At 36.7% G+C, this 22,572-nt stretch overlaps 1 pseudogene; it reads left to right on the top strand.

Moving 5' to 3' along the window:
- The window catches only part of LOC101997125, a 95,838-nt pseudogene extending 83,245 nt beyond the window's left edge, over positions 1-12,593 (top strand).
- The last annotated feature ends 9,979 nt before the right edge of the window (positions 12,594-22,572 follow it).

Raw genomic sequence — 22,572 nt, 5'->3', positions numbered from 1 at the left:
GAACCCACCCCACATTCTAAACTACCTAGGGAACTAGGTATGGCATCTCGCGACTTCCTGGCCTACAGTGACCTGACTGAAGGTAACCTCCTGGGTACGTGACCAACGTGAACCACGTGGCAAGAGCTCAGACCCCTGTGCCCATCCCCCAACTCCTTACCATATATAAAGCTGTACCCCATCTCTAATAAACAGAGGCTCTGACAAATGTAGCATGGCCTTCTTCTCTCCTAGCCCATTTATCTTCCAGATAGTGCCTCTCCGGGACCCTGGAATAACTGAACTGCCAGACGGTTACTAACCCTAGACGAGGTAACCCGTCAAGGCAATCAACAGGAACTGACCTTGGAGCATGGTCTACCAGAGGAGACATCATTCAAGAAAACTGACTGCATTTCCAAACAACTGTCAAATGCCAATAGCTTCTCAGCTAAGGGTGGGACTTTGTGCCTATTTCTCATGTCCATGCTGGGATTTACTATAGCCAAGAACATGTTCAATCACCATAGATGGTGAAAATAAAACCTTCCATGGTAAAACCAAATTTAAACAATATTTATCCACAAACCTATACATAGTGAAGATACTAAAAGAAAAGCTTCTACAAAAGGTTAACTACACCCATGAAATACAGGAAATAAAACATTTAAGACCAGAAAAAATCAAAAGAAAGGGAACACATACACACACATGCACACACACACGCACACACACTAACATAACCACCACCACCAAAATAACCATAATTAATGATATCAATGGTCTCAATTCCCAAATTAAAAAAAAAAACAGAATAACAAAAATGGATGTGAAAACGGATCCATCTTTCTGCTGTATCCAAGAAACACACTTCAACATCAAGGAAAGATATTACCTCATGGTAAAGAGTTGGAAAAGGTATTTAAAGCAAATGAACCTGAGAAGCAAGCTGGTGTAGCCTTATTAAGATCTAACAAAATAAAATTCAAACCAAAAATAATCAAACAAAACATGAATGATATGACATACTCATCAAAGGAAAAATTCACCATGATGTTTTAATTCTTAACATCTCTGCTCCAACACAAGGACACCCAAGATTATAGTAGAAACATTACTACATCTTAAATTAATATTGATCCTCACACATTTAAAGTGAGATACTCAATCCACACGCTCACTAACAGACAGGTCATTTAGACAAAAACTGAACAGAGAAATGTTGGTGATAACAGACATTGTAAACCAAATGGAACTAACATATTTACAGAAAATTTTACCTAAATACACACACACACACACACACAATACCTTCTTCTCTGTGCCTCTTGGAACTTTTTCCAAAATTGATCATATACTTGTACACAAATCAAGTCTCCACAGATACAAGAAAACATATTTAAAATACCTGTACACCAACAGGTGGTACTGACAAGAGGATCCTTGAGAGTTTGAGGCCACTTTGGTCTATAGGGTGAGTTCCAGGACAAAGGAAAGCTGTCTCAAAAGCAAACAAACTAACAAAAAACCCTGTACACCACCAAATTAAAAAACTAAAAGAAATGAATAATTTTCTCAATTAATATACTTTAGCAAAGTTAAATCAAGATTGGATAAGCAATTTACACAGACCAATAACCCCCAAAGAAATGGAAGCAATAATTAAGTCTGTCAACAAAAAAAAAAGCCCAGAGCCAGTTGGTTTTATTGTAGGATCCTACCAGACTTTCAAAGATTTAATTACAGTACTCCTCAAAATATTCCACAAGATGGAACCAGAAAGAACATTGCCCAATTCATTTTATGATGCCATAGCTACCTTGATACCCAAATGACATAAAGATCCAATAAAGAAAAATTTACAGACCAATTTCCCTAATGAATATAGATAAAAATAGTCAATAAATGATTTATAAAATGAATATATGAACATATCAAAAGAGATCATCCACCATGATTAAATAGACTTCATCCCAAAGATGAAGGAATGGTTCAATATATAAAAATCAATAAACATTATTCACCATAATTATAAACTGAAAGATAAATCTACATTATCATCTCATTAGATGTATAAAAGGCCTTGACCAAATCCAACATTCCTTCATGATAAAAGTCCTGGAGAGATTAAGAATATGAGAGACATACCTAAACATAATAATTACAGTCTACAGTAAGCCCACTGATGGAGGAAGGTCATTGACTAATAAAGAAACTGCCTTGGCCCACAGCCAACATCAACTTAAATGAAGAAAAACTTGAAACAACTACAATTCTAATATCAAAAGTAGACAACTCTCTCCATATCTTTATACTTGAAGCCTTAGCTGGAGCAATAAGAAAACAGAAAGGGATAGAGGGGATACAAATTAGAAAGGAAAAATTCAAAGTATTTGCAGATGATAGTATACATAAGTGACTTGAAAATTTTCAACAGGGAAGTCCAATAGCTGATAAACACTTTCACCAAAGTAGCTGACTACAAAATTAAGTCATAGAAAATAGTAACCCTAATATATGTAAATAGCCAACTGACTAAGAAAGAAATCAGGGACACCATACTTTTCATACTGACCTCAAATAATAAAAACTATCTAAGGATAACTCTAACCAAGCAAGTGAAAGACTTGTATTATAAAAATATTATTAAATAGAGAAATTGAAGAAGATATCAGAAGATAGAAAGATCTCCCATGCTCACGGATCTGTAGAATTAACATAGTAAAAACAATCATCCTACCAAAAGCAACTTATAGATTCAATGCAATCCCCACTAAAATCTCAGTATAATTCTTCACAGATCTTGAAAAGACAATTATCAGCTTCATATGGAAAAAGAGAAAACCCAGGATATCTAAAAATAATCCTGAACAATAAAAGTACTCCTGGAAGTCTCACCATTCCTGATTTCAAGTTGTACTACAGAGGAAAAGTGATTAAAAGTAGCATGGCATAGATATTAAAACAGACATGGTGGCCAATGGAATCACATTGAATATGTAGGCACAAATCCTTACCCATAAAAATACATGATATTTGATAAAGAAGCCAGAAATATACACTGGAGAAAAGACAGCACCTTCAACAAATGGAGGTGATAAAATTGGATGGCCAGATGTAGAAAAATGCAAATAGAACCATATTTATCACTCTGTACAAAACTCAAGTACAAATGGATCAAAGACCTCAATATAAAACCAGATATGCTGAACCTGATAGAAGAGAAAGTATGGAATTCCCTTGAACTCATTGACACAGGAGAAGACTTTGTAAACAAAACACCATTAGCATAGGCACAAGATTAACAATTAATAAAAAAGATGTCATGAAACTGAAAAGCTTCTGTAAGACCCATGAAACCACCATTCAGTCAGAGCTGGGAACTACATAATGGAAAACGATTTTTAACAACTTCTCATCTGATAAAGAATTAATATTCAAAATACATAAAGAACTCAAAAAACTAAATATGAAAAACAAAAACAAAAAAGCAAATAATCCAGTTTTAAAATAGAGTACAAATGTACAGAATTCTCAAAAGAGGAAACTCAAATGGTTGAGAAACACTTAAAGAAATGTTCAGAATCCTTAGCCATCAGGGAAATGCAAATCAAAACTACTTTGAGATTTTATCTTATACCTGTCAGAATGGGTAAGATCAATAATTCAAATGATAGCTCACGCTACTGGTCAAGGATGTAGAATAAGGGGAACACTCCTCCACTAGTGTTGAGAGTGCAAATTTGTACAGCCACTATGGAAATCAGAATGTCATTTCCTCAGAAAGAAAGAACTTAGTCTACCTCAAGATTCAGCTATACCACACTTGGGCAAATTCCCAAATGATGCTTTGTCCTTCCACAAGGATATTATTTAATCATATTCATTGCTGCTCTATTCATAATACCAGAAACTGGAAGCAACCTAGATGTCCCTCAACAAAAGAATGTTTGATGTGGGATTCCCCTCTGTATGCTATGAATACTTTTCATTACCATTGGTAATTAAAGAAGCTGTTTTGGCCAATGGCTTAATAGAGTAAAGCCAGGCAGGAAATCTGGACACAGATATAGAGAAAAAGTAGGCAGAGTCAAGGAGATGTCATGTAGCTACCAAAGGAGAAAGATGCCAGCCACCAGCCAGAACCTTACTGGTAGGCCACAGCCTTGTGGTGATTCACAAATTAATAGAAATGGGTTAATTTAAGATATAAGAGTTAGTTAATAAAAACCATGAGCTAATAAACCACACAGTGCTCTAATTAATAGTTTCTGTGTCATTATTTGGGTCTGGGCAGCTTGAAAACAAACAAGAAGTCTCCATCTACAAAATGGTGCCCAACAACCCTGAGATTAAAAATCTCATGCTTTATCGACTGAGCTAGAGAAAATGTAATTTATTTATACAGTAGATTATTAGTCAGCAGTTTAAAAAATGGCATCATGAATTTGCAGAAAAATAGGTGGAACTTGAAAAAAATCATTCTGAGTGAAGTAATATAGAACAAAGTAGATAAATATGTATGTATTCACTTATATGTGAACATTAGCCATTAAATCAATCATAACCAATCTACAATTCAAAGACCAAAAGAGGTTATGTATAGTGGAAAGTACTGGAGGAGAAGGGACATGGATTTCCCCGGGAAATAGAAATACATTTTATGGACAGACTGGGTGAGGGACTAGAAAAGGAGGATCAGGGGGGGAGAAGGAACAGGAGATGGGATTTAGTGGGGATTTGGGGGAGAAACACCTAGTATTGAAGAGCATTTGAGTATTGAAAGCATACTCATTGCTGATGTTTGGAAAGGCTATTGGGTTTTATAAGTTGATGTGTTCCCTGACACATTGCTGAAATTATTGATCTTTTCAAGAAGTTTTCTACTGGAGATGTTAGAATCTCTTATGTATGACATTATACCATCTGAAAATAGGGGTAATTTTACTTCTTTTTCTCTTTGTATTTCTTTAATTTTCTCCTTTTTTAGACAATTTTTTTAGCTACTGCCCTAATTACTATATTAAAAAATGGCAGGAATGGACAACCCTATCCCGTCGCTGAATTTAATGCAGCTGCTTTCAGTTTGAGTGCATCCAGACAAGATTAGCTGTGGGTTTGTTGTATATAGCCTGTATTGCATTGAGGGATAGTCCCTCTAGCCCAACTCTCTTTAGAATTTTTTTTTTCAGAAAACCACATTGGATGTTGTCAAAGGTTTTCTGTTTTTTACTTCATCAATTGAAATTATCATGTGATTTTTTGTCTGTATGCCCATTTACATTATTTATTATATTTATTGACATACATATGTTGAAACATCCCTGGATTTCCAGGATAAAGCCAACTTTATCATGGTAGATGATCTTAATATATGTTTGTATTTGGCCTGCTAGGTTTTTTTTTCAGGATTTTGGCATCTATGTTCATCTGTAGTTTTGGTTTTGGGAGGTGTGTGTCTTTATCTGATTTGGATTTTAGATTAATACTGGACTCATAGAAGTAGTTTTTGAGTTATCTTTTAATTTCTGGTTTTTAAAATTAATTTCCAGAGTAATGGTTATAGTACTTCTTTGAAAAAACTCTAGGATTCTGCTCTGAATCTACCTCAGCCTGGGACTTTCTTTTTTCTTTTGTCATAATGACTTTTATTTCTATTTCAATCTCTTTATTTATTATGGATCAAGTTAGGTTGTTGGTCTCTTCTTGGTTTGACTTTAGTAGGGTGGATGAATCAAGAAACTCATCCATTTAGACTGTCAAGCTTAATGAAGTACAGTTTTTTTTTGTTTTTTTTTAAATTTATTTATTAAGGATTTCTGCCTCCTCCTCGCCACCGCCTCCCATTTCCCTCCCCCTCCCCCGATCAAGTCCCTCTCCCTCATCAGTTTTTTTAAAGTATTCTGTTTAATATGTTGTATTTCTTTGGTGCCTGTTGTAATGTTTCCCTGTTTATTTGTAATTCTGCTAAATTAGGTTATCTCTTTCTTCCTATTAGCTAATTACAACTAGGGCCTGTCAATATTGTTTATTTTATCAAAAACCATCCTTAGCTTCATGATTGTCTTTACTGTTTTCTTTGTTTTTCTTTCATTAATTTCTACTCCAATTTTTTATTTTTTTTCTTGTCATTCACTGGGCTGGGGTTTGATTTATTCTTCTATTTCCAAATTATTGAGTTGCACCATTCAATCTTTTATTTGTGTACTCTTTCTTATTCTTTAATGTAGGCACTTAGAGCTATAAATTTCCCTTTTAGTATTGCTTTTAATGTTTTCCACAGATTTTGTTGTGCAGTCTTTTCATTTTTGTTTAAATTTCTTTCTTTGTTTCTTCTCAGTTATGAGATTTGGGGATTTGAGCTGGGCATATGGACTTCCCTCTTTGGTTTTAGAGTTTGTCCTTTCTTAGCTTTTGCTAACTTATGAGTTGTGTAAATTTAGGGAATCCACCTAACTTCACTATCAACATCCTTTCTACAAGCCATCAGGGGAGCCCAAGGCATACAAATGGTGAACCAGACTAGTCTTCAATGTTAGAGTATTTTTGTACTCTATAAGAATTACTTCTTTATGCAAGAAAATGCTTCTTTGTTTTTTCTTATTCTGAAGTGTTAATTTTATTTTTATCTTATTATATTTTATCATTATTCCTTATAGATCTGTTTGTTTTTTAATAAAAGACAGAAGAGGGATAACAATTGTTATCAATTGTAATAACAATTATTGAAAAAAGAGGCCATTGAAAGAGAACAAGGGGGAGAGAGTGGAAGGGAGAGATGCAATTATAATATAATTGAACATGATTTTTTTAAATGATAAGTAAACACTACCAAAAAATTCCTACCCAATTTATTTGATCAACTAAGTCAATTTAAGGAACAACCAATATTCAATGTCTCCTATATCCATATGGATACTGAAATATACATAAATGAACTTACCTCAGAGCATTTAACAACAGTGTCAAATTTGACCCTCATAGTATCTAACAAAAGAAATATTCTCTGACACTATGTCCAATACTCCTTAAATAAATACCTCATAAATCTTTGTGCCTGATGTAACATATTTATTGGCTAATCATCTACCGTTTTTGTTTTTTAGAATCTCCCCTAACCTTAATATGAGTCTCAAGAGAATAAAGACTTTGTTTTGTTTGCTGTACCATCCATGGTTGTAAAAGGGATGAGATTCATGCACCAAGAAGCAAATATACAGGATACTTGGGTAATGAAGTACTAAATCAAATGAAGCTCATGCCTTAACCCAGAGGCTCAGTGATTTACAAAGACCATTATAAAAAAAACCTTTTGCTATTATGCTCCTTCCTTATAGAAAAATATCACCTACCCTTTGCTTTTGACCTTCAGGAATGTTCTCTCACTCCCTGTCCTCCATGAAATTTTGTTCTAGGGAAAATTAGGGCCACATTCTCCAGTATTCCTAATATGAAGAGAGGTATAGCTTTAATAGACAGCTGATGATCTCGATGGGTCTCACTTTCAGCATCACTGGCTCCAACCCAGAAGATTATTAGATCATCTCCAGATGTGTTTTTTTGTGAAGATAGATCCAGAAGCCATGAGTCCCAACACTGGCTCCATTCAACTGTGTCAATGTACCTAAATGCTAATGCAGGACTTACTAAAATGTAGATTGAAAGTCAGACTTCATTTGCATTATCAGACTCATATCTTATATTGCTTCTTCATTTGTTTTTGTGTTTTTTAATCTGGAGGGCTTTCAATAGGAGTCGATGGAGACTTGCTAGGTGGAAATGAGTACCTTCAACTCTGTATAAGCGTATTCAATTAAACTGAATTCATTGCCTGCATGGGACAAGTTAAAAGAAAACTAAATAGATAATGATTACACATTATTAAGAAAAAGAGACAGTTCTGGAGACCAAATTCTTTTAACACATCATTAAGCTGGGCTCATTTCATATGCACAGTTTAACACCAGCCTATAAGGAGAACATGTTTTGAGGAAATCAGCAGAATGTTTATAAGCTCTAAAAAGCTTTTAATAAAATGCAGTGTTTTAGGGAAGGAATAACTTCTAAGCTTCACTTGAATACGCTAATTAAAGAGATGCTCCTACTGATTCTGAGTTCTCTTTGTCCTGACTTCTATGTTTTTAATATGACATTACTATCAATTTCCAAGACTTTCATACACACAAAAATGTATTTCGATCATATTCAGTCCCCCACTCCTCCTCTTAACTCCACTCAAGTCTGCCCAACCCCCAATTTCGTAATCTCATGTCTTCTTTTTTGTTCTATTTTGTTTTGCAATTCGTGTTGTCCATACACTCATGGGCCATGAGCACAGTCCATCTAAACACACTAAAAACTGGTACCCCACCCCAGAAGCCATCAACTCTCAATATCTCCTCAGCTAGGAATATGGGATCATGAGGTTCTCCCTATCCATGGTAGGAAGGTAACTGACTTGATTTTATGTAACACATCTTATGTAGGCAAGCAAAGTTGCTTGGACTCCTCAATGCAGTGATCCTGTCATGCTTCTCTCAGGTTCTCCTCCAAATATGACTCAGTTTTCTTCTACTTCCATGATGATTCTTTAGTCCTGATGTGTGGGGGTGTGACATATATGTCTCATTTGTGGTTAAGCACTTCATGGTCACTTATTCTCTGCCCTTCAACCAGTAGTGAGCTTCTGTGCTAATCACCACATACTGCATAAAAAGCAGTCTCCAGTGAGGCTTGGGAGCTGCACTAATCTATTGGCAGAGGGATATAAACTTATAAGGCAGTTAGATACTATGTCTTCTTGGCAAAATAATAATAGGTATTCCCCTGGGGTCTTTGAATTTTGAAATAACAAAAAGTATAGTTTATTTGGATAAATTTACCATACCATAAATGTGTTTTCTACTGTAGAAGAGACTTTAAATTCAATCAGGAGGCTTTCAGTTACCCCCATACCATTCTTTCTGCTATTACACCCATGGCCATGTTTTACAACACCAGTCATCATTGTAGCTCTCAGGGTTCATAGCTGAGACTTTCCTCACCCAACACCTCCTGACATTATGAATGTTCGCCAGTAGGGAGAAAGATTGAAGTCAGTCTTGATATTTCCATGTCCTCTGTCTAAATTATGTAGTATCCTAAGCAACAGGATCTTATCACCACATTCTAGTGAGCAACCAAGAACAATGGCAATAATCTGGATTTTTGGGGGGATGGGGGTGTGTCTCCAAGACACCCATGACCAACAACCCAAAGGGGGATATCCCATGCCTTGCATACTTAAAATTTTGTTTGTTTTGTTTTTATTTAACAACCTATGGGTTCCAAGAAAAACATTATACAGTATATAGGATAATTACAATTAATATTATATATGTTTGTGTAAGTGCATAAATATACAGTCGTGTACATATGAAGCTTATAAAATAATGGCTTTCCCTACAGCCTTTTCAAACTTCCTATTGTTAGTTATCCTTCTCCTACCCCTCCCCCACTGTGCCCTTCTATCTACTTCCCCATTTAAACATCCCTTCTGATTATTCCCATTTTATCCTTGTTCTGTTTTTTATTCACCTTGTCTAGGCTACATTGCATATTTTAATTACTTATAGAAATGCTCCATATTCCTTATAAAAAAGTGTGTCAAATTGACTACAAGTTATAGGGAAATAAAAAACCCAGATTCTGTTAAACTGGTGGTTTTATCTGTCTGGGTCTTTAAATCATCTGTCTGGGTATGAGTGTCCATAGACTGATACTGAGACTATTTGACAAAGAGACTCCCACTGAGTGTGACAACAGAAATGAAAATAATTTCTGTATGTTGAGTTTCTAATTTGGGGAAGGTGCCATATAGTTAGTACCTAATTAGTAGCTATCCACTCTTTGAAAGGTAGGATTTGAGATCCTTATACCACAGCAACTATAATGACAAAGTGACTTGCTCAGCATCATATGAATACTGATAAGCTGTGATTCATACTCATGGATAACAGACATAAACACCCATATTCCCTCAATGACTTTTAGCCCATCTGCAGAGTAATTATACTTTAGGGGAAAGTGGTGTTTCAAAGGCATGTAGGTAGCTCACATAATTTTGTATTGTAAAAGAGCAAAACAGTCAATGGCATTCACCACATAAACCCATCTAGAATTTTTTAATAAAGTCTTCTAGGCAGATGAGTATCTTTAAAAATATTCAGAATCATTGGTATGATTTGTTTTGAGCTACAATTTTTCATTGCCTTTCTATTCCTCTTAATTCTGATAATAACACCTTAGTATAACTTTATGACATCAACTGACTCTTTCCTTTGACCTATTTTGGCCCAAACCATATTTATATTTTAGTTCAATGACTTTCCACACGTCAAAAAACGTGGTCACTGAGTGAAATCCTAGCAGCATTCCTAAACAGCTGAGGGGTGTTGCTGCGGGAGCTCCTTCCACTCTTTCAGCCAATAGCCATTGAGATACCAGCCCACTGGGGCGTGGTCTCTTTCTCTTTTAAAAAGCAGAGGCAGCCCTCCACTCACTTGCTCTCTTGCTCCAGCAACTAGACTCCTTTCCTGGCTGTCGTGTAGGATGGTGTTCTGTAAGTTTTTACCCCTCAAATAAATAACCCTTTGAATCCAAACTGGTGTGGGATTGTTCTGAGCTTCATCTGGTGCCCAACATTTGGTTTTAGAACCACCCTCCCCCATCCCCTCCCATTCCCTAGTCCCACACTCCCCCCATACCCCCATCCCAGGGCTGGGCTGCAGAGGTGCAGGAGAATTGTCTGTATTCTGTCAATCGTGTTTTAAATAAACGCTAATTGGCCAGGCAGGAAGTATAGGCAGGTCAAACAGACAAGAAGTAGAAGCAGGCAAAGGAGAACAGGAGAATGCTGGGAAGGAGGAAGCCCATTCCTCCCCAGTGCAGCCCAGACCACCAAAGAAACAAGATGTGACCTGCCCTGCTGACAAAGGTACTGAGCCATGGGGCTAACATAGATAAGAATAATGGGTTAATATAAGCTACAAGAGCTAATAAGTAGCCTGAGCTAATGGGCCAATCAGTTTTATAACTTATGGAGATCTCTGTGTGATTTTCTCTGGGACTAACCAGCTGGGGGACTGGGCGGGACAGAAACCCCAGCAAGGCCGGCCCTCATGTTACAGGACGTCCCCTCTGAGAAGCAAATCCTGGATGTCTCATGGTGAACAGTGCTGCGGGCCTCCATGTCCTGAGCACAGCTGTCATCAACCATAGTCTCCTGCACAGGGCAGGACCACCAGTCCGCAGCCCACAGGGTCTCAGGATGGTGTTGGTGCTGATGAACTCTGGGAAGCTGTTGTCAATGAAGTGAGAATTGCTGTATTGATCTGGATATGGAGGCTCAGAGATGAAATGAGGTGGCTCTTGCCTTTGAGGATGTGGCTGTAGTTTTTACCCATGAAGAGTGGGCACAGCTGACTCCAGCTCAGAGGACCCTGTACCAGGAGGTGATGCTGGAAAACCATAGGCTTCTGGTCTCTCTGAGGTTCCCAAACCTGAGCTGATGTGTCGGCTAGAGCACTGGAAGGAGCTGTGGCAGGTGATGAAAGACCATTCCACAAGCAACAGTGCAGGTAACAATGGAAAAACCAAGGCCTCAGAACTTAGCACATGTGAGCCAGCATTATCTAAGGGAGTCTCATGCCATGGCAAGTTAACAAAAAGCCTCAGGGGACTTTGGTCAGGGAAACTCCTGGCCAAATTGGTTCCTCGGAAATACAGCAAGGACACTTTGAAAGGACACAGGGACACAGCCTCAGAGCAGGCAGCTTCCTGGGAAAATCAGCCTTGGATGTGATAGCTTTGTGACAGCTGAAGACATGTGTTCAAGGGTTAGACAGAAGCACATCTCTTCGGGAAATGCCATCCGTAATTGTGACTCGCATGAGTCAGATAAGAACCCTGTAATTCAGGAGGAGAAAAGTGTCTACAAATGTCATGATTGTGGCAAAGTATCAAGCAAGAAGAGCCTCCTTGCTTGACATGAGAGGAGTCACTCTGGAGTGAAGCCAAGAGTGCGGGAAGACCTTCAGCAAGAGTGCATACCTTCTTCAACATTAGATGGTTCATAGTGGGGAGAAGCCTTAGAAGCGCAGAGTGTGAGAAGGCCTTCTACCGCAAATCCCACCTCACAGAGCACCAGAGATCCACAGTGGGTAGAAGTCGTACAAATGCAATGAATGTGGCAAGAGCTTTCACACACCGCTCTGCTTTTGTCTTACAGAACAGGAGCTGCACTGGAGAAAACCCTTTTGTTTGTAAAGAATGTGGAAAAGCTTTTCGAGAGAGGCCAGGTTTCATTCGCCACTACATCACCACAGTGGGAAGAACCCATATGAGGGAGCTTTGAGTGTGGCAAGGTCTTCAAACACAGGTCCTACCTCATGTGGCACCGATGGACTCATACTGGGGAGAAGCCATCTGAGTGCAGTGAGTCTGGGAAGCATTTTGTGAGAGCGCAGCCCTGATCCACCACTATGTGACCCACACCGGGGAGAAGCCCTTTTGGCAAAGCCTTCAACCACAGGTCGTACCTCAAGAGGCACCAGTGCATTCACACAGATGCCTGAGTGATGCCCAAGGAAATACAAGCATAAGTTTTATAGTAATTATGAAGAAAATCCAAGACTTTGGAACAGAATCAAATAAGGACATAGAAACACTGAAGAAGAATCAAGGTGAAATGAAAATGGAATTGAAAAATGCAAAAATACAACTAGAAAATTAAAATATAGCCTTAAAAGTAGAATGAATCAAGAAGAAAGGACTCAAAGCTAAGGTAGAAAATATAGGCCAAATAAGAAAGAAAAATGAATACTTAAGAAAACAAGAAAAGGTCATACTGGAAGTATGGAACACAACTAAAAACAAAAATAACCTTCAAATTATAGTCATAGTTGATGGAGAATATCAAATCAATAGCATAGACCAGGTCTTCAACAAGATTATGTAAGAAAACTTTCACACACTAAGGAAAAGCATATATATACAAGAAGCATAAGAACACCAATTAGACAAGATCGTATGGTTAAAATATTAGTTTATACAAAAAAAAGAAAGTGCATTGAAAACTGCAAGAGAGAAAAAAATTCAAGTTGCATATAATGGGAAACCTATCAGAATAACAGCTTTCTCAATGGATATGTTGAAAGGCAGGAAAGCCTGAGGCAATGCATTCCAGTGCTAAATGTTTATGATGGTCAGTCTACACCACTATAACATCCAAACTATCTGGCATCAGTAAAGGAGAAAGTAAAACATTCCATGATATAAACAGCCTAAAAATTTTTATATACAGCAAACACAACCTAAGAAAAATATATAAAGCAATTTTCAGGCTAAATATAGAATAAACATAGCAGAGAGACAGCGGGGGGAAAAGACAAAGCCATAATTATTAAAACACAAAATGTCACTGAAAACATAAACAATTACACTAAAAATCAGCAGCATGATGTCCACAATTAATATACACATTTCAATAATAATGTTAATCATGACCTCAGTTTTTCAATCAGAAGATATAGGTTGACAGAATGGATCTAGAGAGGAAAACCATCTCTTTCTTGTCTGCAGTACTACATCTTGGATTTAAAGACAGGTGCCACCTTATTATAAAGGGATGAATGAAAGTATTCTAATCAAATGGGGCCAGAAAATAATCAGACATCATTATCCTAATAGGTGACAATATAGATTTCAAACTAAGACTAATATAAGGGACAGAAAATTATATTCCAATCAAAGGAACAGTTAACTAATAAGACATTACCATCCTAAACACATATGTACAAACTCCAGGGCATACAATTTCATAAAATAAAAAAAAACCTATTACGGATTTAAAGACACAGATTAATACCTATCCATTAATAGCAGGTAATGTCAATAATCCACTTACTCCAAGAGATGGGTCATTTGAGCAAAAAATTAACAGAGACACATCAGAATTAATTGATATCACATAGCAACTCCATCTAAACCCAAGGGAACACACATTCTACACCTTCTACTCAGCAGAACATGGGAAGCTTTGCAAATATAGAGCACATCCTGGGATATGAACAAAATTTACAAATTCAAAAACATTGAAATCATTCCTTCATGAATCTGACTACCGTGCCAGAAAAGAAAAATCTTAAAATTGAAACTCATGGAAGTAGAACAACTCATATTACTGAATGATGAATCAACCAAAGAAAAAAATTGAGATAGACATTTAAAAAAAACTTCCTGGGACTAAATAAAATGAAAGCCCAATATAACAAAACCACTGGGAGAAATTGAAAACATTCTTATGAGGAAACTTTATAGCCCTTAGGACTTACACTTAAAAACAGAAAGAGTTCAAATAAATATATTTATTAAACAACTCAAAGCTTTGGAAAAACAAGGCTAAACCAAATGCAACCCCAATCAACAACAAGAAATAATAAAAACCAGTACAATAATCATTCAAAAAGAAATAAAGAAATCAACGTAAAGTATCAATCGAATTGATAAACAGGATGGACAGACACTTGACTAAACTGACAACTAGAAAGACACACAGAGAAAGAGAGAGAAAAAGAGAGGGAGGGAGGGAGAGAGAGAGAGATAACAGAATCAGAAATGAACAGGAAAACATTACAATAGCTATCAAAGAAATTGAGGATCTTATAAGGGCGTGTTTGAATGTTTAAATCCTGTTCTCCATTCAGATGGATATTCTAATAAAAATAAATGAACTCCTAGACTTGGCCAAACCATCAGAACTAAGATCAAGGGGGAGAAAAAGCATCTTTAACAAATGGTGCTGGAAAAACTGGATTGCCACATGAAGAAGAATAAAAGTAGAATCGTATTTATCTCATTGCACAACAATAATTCCAAGTGAATCAAAGACCTAAATGTGAAACTTGATGGACTGAAGCTTCTAAAAGTAGACATAAGTAATACCCTACTTAATATAGGTATATGAAATATTTTCTACATAAGCAATACCCTACTTAATATAGGTATAGGAAATATATTTTCTGAATAGGGCTCTACTTGCCCAAGAATGATAACAAACAACTGACAAGTGGGACTCCATAAAACTAAAAATCTGTGCATCCAAGGAAACAACCAACCTTGAGAAAAGGAAGCCCACAGAATGGGATAGAATCTTTGCCAGCAATACATCTAACAGAGAATTGATATCCAGAATACATGAAAAACTCAAAAAACAAAGAATCAAAATAACAACCTATTTATAAAATGTGCCAAGGATCTGAAGAGAGAGGTCTCAAAAGAAGAAAACAAATGTCTAAGAAATATCTCAAAAAAACTGTTTAATGTCCTTAGCAATTAAGGAAAATGCATATCAAAACAGCTTTTGGATTTTATCTTACCTCTGTCTGAATTACAGAGATCAATATAACAGTGGAAAATAAGTGGAGGTCATGCATTGAAAGGAAATCCTTATTCACTGTTAGTGGGATTGCAAACTTGTACAGTCACTATGAAAATCAATGTGTATATTTGACAAAAATTAGAAGTAAATTTATCATTTGATACAGCTATACCGCAACACTTTGTCTATGACCAAAGGATTCCACATCCTACTGCACAGATATTTGCTCAGGCATATTCAATGCTGCTTTATTCACAAGGGCTAGGAAATAGAAACCACCTAAATATCCACAACCACGAAGTGGATGATGAATGTGGTACATATACACTGTGGAATACTGTTCAGCTATAGAGAAAATGAAATCATGGACTTTGCAGGTAAATGAGTGGAACTGGAATATGTTACATTGAATGAGGTAACCCATTCTAAGAAAGATTATATATCCTTTCTCATTGGAGGCTCCTAGATCTAAACCTTCAGATATAAGTACTAGCCTAGAGTAACTACATAAATAAGGAAAGCAAAATGGGATAAAATGGGAGCATTTCTAGGATATGGGTTTTAGGGAGAAAAAGAAGGAAATAGCAAGAAACAAGTGATACGATGAAAGAAATAGAAAAGGGGAAAAGATCTTTTAAGTTAGTGGAAGGAAGATAAATGCAGAAGTAGGAAGGAGGGTAACGTGCAATATCAGGGTACCAATGATTGGATAGAGGAAATGTGGGAAAGGATGCTATGTACAGAAAGGGGAGAGATATAAATACAGATACAAGAAGGTAAAATAACATCAAAACTGTCTACAAACTCTAATTGTTTAACTATCAAACCTCAATAATAGAAGTAATTCTGGGTCTAAATATAATATGTAATTTTAATAAACTTTTCTCATCTGGCTGACAATGCTTCCTCCAAGATTCAAAGACCACCTAACACAAAAACCAATACCAGATAAGAAAAATCCTCCTTTGAGTCGGGGTTATCAAAGACACTTCCTGATAGCATGCAGTCTATCCTGTACATTTTGGTTTTCCCTGTTATGTGGAAGTCAAAGCTCTATTGCTAAAGATACCATGCATTTCAGAAACAGAGCCCAGGGACCTCTGAGATAGAACTGACCTGACTCCTTCTCCCTGAGGACTAGCTTCGATAGTTCAAGAAGACATCACGGAGCTTTCAAGGGAGGGAGGCAATTAACAGTCCTACTCAGCTACGATGCTTATGAATCACATTAACAACCAGTATGGCTCAATAACCCTATGGGTGCCAAGCATACCTTGGCAGAAACTAACAGCTCTCTAATTGGACTTAAGACCCACTCAACAAGAGAAGGAAACCATGCCTGGTACTGGAAACCTAGCTAACAATGGTTTTCCAGTGCTAGTGGAGTCATCGCTACCAGAAGGGAACACCTACAACACCACTACTTTACTAAAGCAGCACAATCCCTAACAACAATCTAAGCATTTGTCCTTACATCCAGAGACAAGTGCTCTCCACCCCTCATCAAGGAAATGCCTCTTTGCCACAGCAGAGACCACTACAGAAAACCACAGCCAATCAAAATGGAGAGATGCGGAGCCCAGTCCCAAAGGATGCATTCCAGCACATAAGGCTCAGCGAACATTTTGGAAGAGCCAGCAAAGGGGTTGAAATTGCCCGAAGATCAGGACGTTTTCTGTGAAGTCATGTCCTCTACTAATGTCTGAAGCTATATCTATAAAGTCTCACTAACATGACTGCCCAGACGTGTTCTGAACAAGGACAACAGCAACAGACATGCCAAAGTAAATGGCAGAAAGCTCACGAAGCCTCAGAAAATATTTGGGGGGAATCTTATGATAAGTTAAGAGTGAATTATATTCCTAGAAATGAAGATAGATACTATTTTCTAAAGTCCTTTGGTAGAACCTGAGCACATTTTTCAAAGAACCTCCAAAACACCATGAGCTATTACTTGGCTAAAAACCTTTAAGATGTGTTAATGGGCATCTCCCACGACTCAAATCACATTGATATGTTTTCTGCTCTAACTATTGAAAATCTGTATAATTAATAAAGGTCTGTTTCATGGTAAAACATTCATTAATTCTACAATTTAAAGTCATATTAGATACTTGTAAATTCTAGAATAGAAAGTGGAATTGGTGAGTCTACAATTAACAGGGGTCTCCCTTGAAACATTTTTGGTTCTGTACCAGCCTCTCCAAATCCAAACAGAGATACTAAAAGTGATAAGGGAAATGCCATAAAAGGGAGCTCAAAACCCAAGCCCATGATATCTAGAAATAGAGTAGAATATTTAAAGAACCCTAAAGAGAATTTCCCTACACCTTGCCGTTTTGTAGGACTTCTTTTGAAGAGCAGGGGCTTAGTAATATTGGTGATTGAACAAAAGCCTTGTGCATGATAGACATGTGCTCTTTCACTGAGCTACAAATTATATCCCATCCCTTTGCTTGATTTTTATTTTTAAAATTATTTTATTTTCTTATTTTGTTTTGAGACAGGGTCTCATGAAGTAGCTCCAGGTTAGCTTGGAACTTACTGTGTAGCCCAAGCCTGGACCTTGCTATTCACCTGCCTCGGTCTCTTGAATAACTGAGATTATAGGTTTATGACACCAGGCCCAGCATTGACTTTTAACAAATGTTTATCCAGGACAACGCTATGGAACCTGACTTTTTTTATGGTGAGTGTTCACCTGTTTTCCCTGGTGAACTTGACCTGAATTACTGAGATTTGGAACTATGTCTTTTCTCCCAGTGTACAGAGGACTCAGATACTTGGTGGTATACTTTCCTAGGAAGGACTTTGATAAAAATAGGCATGTAAGAATTTCCAGTCTATGAATACATGTGATTGCTTTTCCACTAACATATAAGTCTTGTAAGCTCTGCCTAGACTGTGTTACTTACATGCAAAGTCGGTCTTCCAGGAATATTTCTAGCTTAAATATTTGCTCAAATACTATTTAAGATGGGGGACATGATAGTGACTTAGCTAACAACAGTAGTTTACTCATTTTTGTTTCCATTAGCATTTTCAAAATGAAATCAAATTGTATAGCCCAGGACTCTCTCCTTGGAGGGTCCTCGTTAATTCATCTTGAACTTGCTTTTGTCCCTAAAATGTAGAAATGGCCCTTCTCTCTGTCTTCAAGCATACTACAGAAATTTATTTCTCTAAGGAACTTACAGAAAGGTAGATGTTCATAATGAAAACATAAATACCTGAAATTCCAAAAGTCAACATAAAATATTAATATAGCAAGATATTTTTACTAGGCAATGTCTATAGTTTAGATTTTAGTGGTGGGTAGATGTCAATACTTAACTTTTCTCTGTCTATTTGTAGCCTTATTTTCTGTAAGACTTGAGGTAATTAAGGAAAACAGTACATTGATTCTGGCCACAGGAGATGGATATAGAGTTTAAATTTTATCCTGATGGGCCCACCTCCTTATAGACTTATTGTCCATGGTACCTTCCATTCAGAGAATCTTTAGTATCTACTTTCTAACTTGTTTCTTCTTTATGTTAGGATTCTCAGTTCTTCCATGAACTTTAATCTCTTATATGTTACTTGATGGTTACGAAGATTTAAATGAAAGCACAGTCATTTTCTGAAATCTGTTCCTAAATAAATATGTAAAATCCAAACCTTTCATTCCCTTTTGGAAATAAACCAATATAGATAGAACTTTCTAACATCTAGCGTTTAAACTAGCTTGAGATCATTAAACTCATTTTCATGGATGACCTCTACTTGAACTCATTTCTCTGGAAATAAAAGTTTAGTGGATTACTAATTCTACTTAGAAAGTAATTGGAAGACTTCAGCAAATGAGGAGAATTCTCATTTTATAGGGACTTGGGACTAATTCAAATGAAAAAAGCTCCATTGATGACATGAGTTAATTATGCAGCTAACATGAAATAACCTTACCTAGAATTACAAAGACTCTTAAGACACCCTTTTGCAGGTATCAATGATTAAAAGATTCTTTAACAGAAAAACACATTTTTTTTGTACGTTCTCCAAGTTATATAATATAGAGACAATAAGGTCAAATACTTTATATAAGTACATTTAGTAGAACCATGTTATAATCTCCAATGCTAGACATAAAGGTGGGATTTCTTCAGATTTCAATCTGTCCCTTTATCTCACTCTTTTGATAATTCCTCTCTCTATTTTTACCAAATTATTACTTTATATCTTGAGAGGTCAGAGATCCCAAAGTTCCTACGAATCTACCTTATCCAGTTGTATATCGCCTTGGAGATTCCATCTGCCCCTCTGACTGCTAGTTGCATTCCTGCTACTGATACCCAAATTCTCCACCTCTCATGCACATCAGCATGACTGCTTACCATTACCACTTAGGTGTTTGCTTTCTCAAAAGAAAGAAAATAAGCAAACGAGAGATCTGGGGAAAGACCCAACTGTCTATATTAACATGGCTACACTAGAAATTATGGAATGCAAGTTGCATACCAAGTTGTCCCCATCTTGAGGACAGGTGGTTAGCTTTGTGTTTCCCTGTCAGACTTCTCTTTTCCAGGAGTGAAAAGGTTGAGGACATTCATCTTGGGCACTCAGAATTATTGCCCTATTGGTAAAATGCTCTATGGAAGATGGCTCTGGTAAGTAATTATAATTTATATTCATAGTTTTGGGAACATAAAATGACTAGATTAGCCAACAGAGAGGTGAGAAAAAGGCAACGATAAAATAAATCATAGAATATTTAGAAGAAAAAATAATTTTTACTCATACTTATTTTGAGGGTGGGCATGAAGGAAGCATGAGTGATAAGACATGCCCATGGAGTTTAGAGGAAAAGTTACAGAAATTGGTTCTTGTAGGTAGAAACTGCTAGTTTGTTTCACAGTCAAAAATTTCAAAGAAAACACAATAATATGCATAATCTAGACTCTCTGTGCATATTCCATCTTTATGTGGCTTATTTTTTTACTCTATTTTTTTACAAGTTTAATACTTATTTTATTATCTTTACTCCTGTAATCTAAATCTATGACTGTTTGCTACTCTTTTATAACTGTCTATACTTCTCTCTCTCTCTCTCTCTCTCTCTCTCTCTCTCTCTCTCTTCTCTCTCTCTCTCTCTCTCTCTCTCTCTCTCACCTATGTACATATATCCAACACTGTGACGAATTTATAGGTCTTTTCCATCTGAATTTGCCTTTATTGTGTGCCTATCTGTAATTATTTTCTGACCAGGAGTGCTTTTTTTAAATGCTAAGTGGACATTGCTAGGACCAACTCCGTGTCCCTGCATGTTGGCTCTTCCCGATCCAACATGGCAGAGGCAAGTTCACTGCCTATGAGAGTCATATACAATGCCCCAGCTCCAGGGTCACAGTGGGTCTATGTCACCATTAAAAAATTTATAACATGCTGCTCACAGACCCCATTTAAGGGTTCAGCCTCCTGAAGGAGCCAGAGCTGTTTGTGCAGCTAGCATGAACCAGGAAACTCTCCCCTAGAGAAGCTGCACAGCCTTTGCTGCCAATGTTGAGTCAGGAAGCTCTCTCTTAAAGGAGCTGGCAACCCTGCTTACTGCCAGCAAATAGAGCCCATCAGGAAAAAAAAATGTAGCTACAAAGAAGCTGCACTAAACTCTGTTCTTTTTTGTCTAGAATTTCTTTCCAAGCTCTCTCAGGTCTTATATGGATGTAGTCAGCCCATGTTGGCATGCCAATTTGTAAGCAGAGGCTGCTTGTTTGTTTCCCAGCCACCCAGACCCAAAATAATCACACAGAAACTATATTAATTAAAACACTCTTGATCTATTAGCTTAGGCTTCTTATTAACTCTTACATATTAAATTAACCTATTTCTATTATTCTGTGTGTTACCACAAGGTTGTAGCTTACCAAATAAAGTTCTGGTATCTGTCTCCTTCGGCTGCTACATGGTGTCTCTCTGACTCCGCTCTCTCTCTCTCTCTCTCTCTCTCTCTCTCTATATATATATATATATATATATATATATATATATATATATATATATATTTTCCAGTCTGATTATATTCTGCTCTGCTATAGGCCGAAGCAGTTTCCTTTATTAACCAATGGTAGTAAAATCTATTCGCAAGAGACAGAGAGGAAACTCACGTCAGATTCCTGCAGTGGTATTGGTAACCAGCAGGAAGCCAGAAACAAACTGACTGTGCATCCACCAAGAATGAAATGGACCCCTTTATCCATGCAAGGAGATGTGTAGGTGCTATTCAAAGAAATAGACCAGGGACAAAACAAACAAACACTTGATGGCCCTAATTCTTGTAAAAACAAAGTTTTTACTCAGAAAGACCTTTCCAATACTAAAATCTTCATGGTGTACTGGCACTATGAGAGTTTTTCTTTTGTAGTTACAGTACTTTCTATTTTAATTTGTGGTCTTTGATACACTTGGAGCCTTTTTTATTTTTTTTGCAGGGCCCAAGATATAGGTCCAATTTTATTCTCCTATAAATGAACATCACCCAGTTTTTCAAGCACTATTTAAATGACTGATCTCTTCTAATGTGTGCGCATTTATTAATGGTTGTGTTCATTTGGGTCCTCTATTTCTTCGGTTAACTAGGTCAGTCTTCTTTGTCTGTCAGTCTTCTTTATCTTCACAAAGAACCAGCTCTTAGATTCTCTGTATTGTTTTCTCTGTTTCTATTTAATTAATTTCTATTTTTAGTGTTATTTCTCGACATTAACTGAGTTTGGGTTTGGTTTGTTCTTGTTTTTCCAATTTCTTGAGCTTCATTATTGTATTAATTTGTGCTCTTTCTGATCTTTTATTGTAGCCACTTAAGACTTTAAATGTCCCTCTTCAAACTGCTTTTACTGTACTCCAGATGTTCAGTGTGTGTGTTTGTGTGTGATTGTGTGTGTTTGTGTGTGATTGTGTGTGTATTGTGCATGTGTTTTCATTTTCACTTAACTACAGGAACATTTTTATTCCTTTCTTAACTTCTTTGGCCCATTCATCATCCATTGGTGAGTTGTTTAATCTCTACAGTTTTATACAGTTACTAGAGTTTTTCTCATCCTTGATATTAAGTTTTATTACATAATGATCAGATGTGATGCATAGAATAATTCAACTTTTCTGTATGTTAAGGTTTACTTTGTGTCCCAGCATGTTTTCTATTT

This window comes from Microtus ochrogaster, chromosome 4 (genome assembly GCF_000317375.1).
Source record: "Microtus ochrogaster isolate Prairie Vole_2 chromosome 4, MicOch1.0, whole genome shotgun sequence".
Taxonomy (NCBI): Eukaryota; Metazoa; Chordata; class Mammalia; order Rodentia; family Cricetidae; genus Microtus; species Microtus ochrogaster.
Note: the sequence above shows the minus strand (reverse complement) of the source record. Positions and strands in the feature narration are given on the sequence as shown.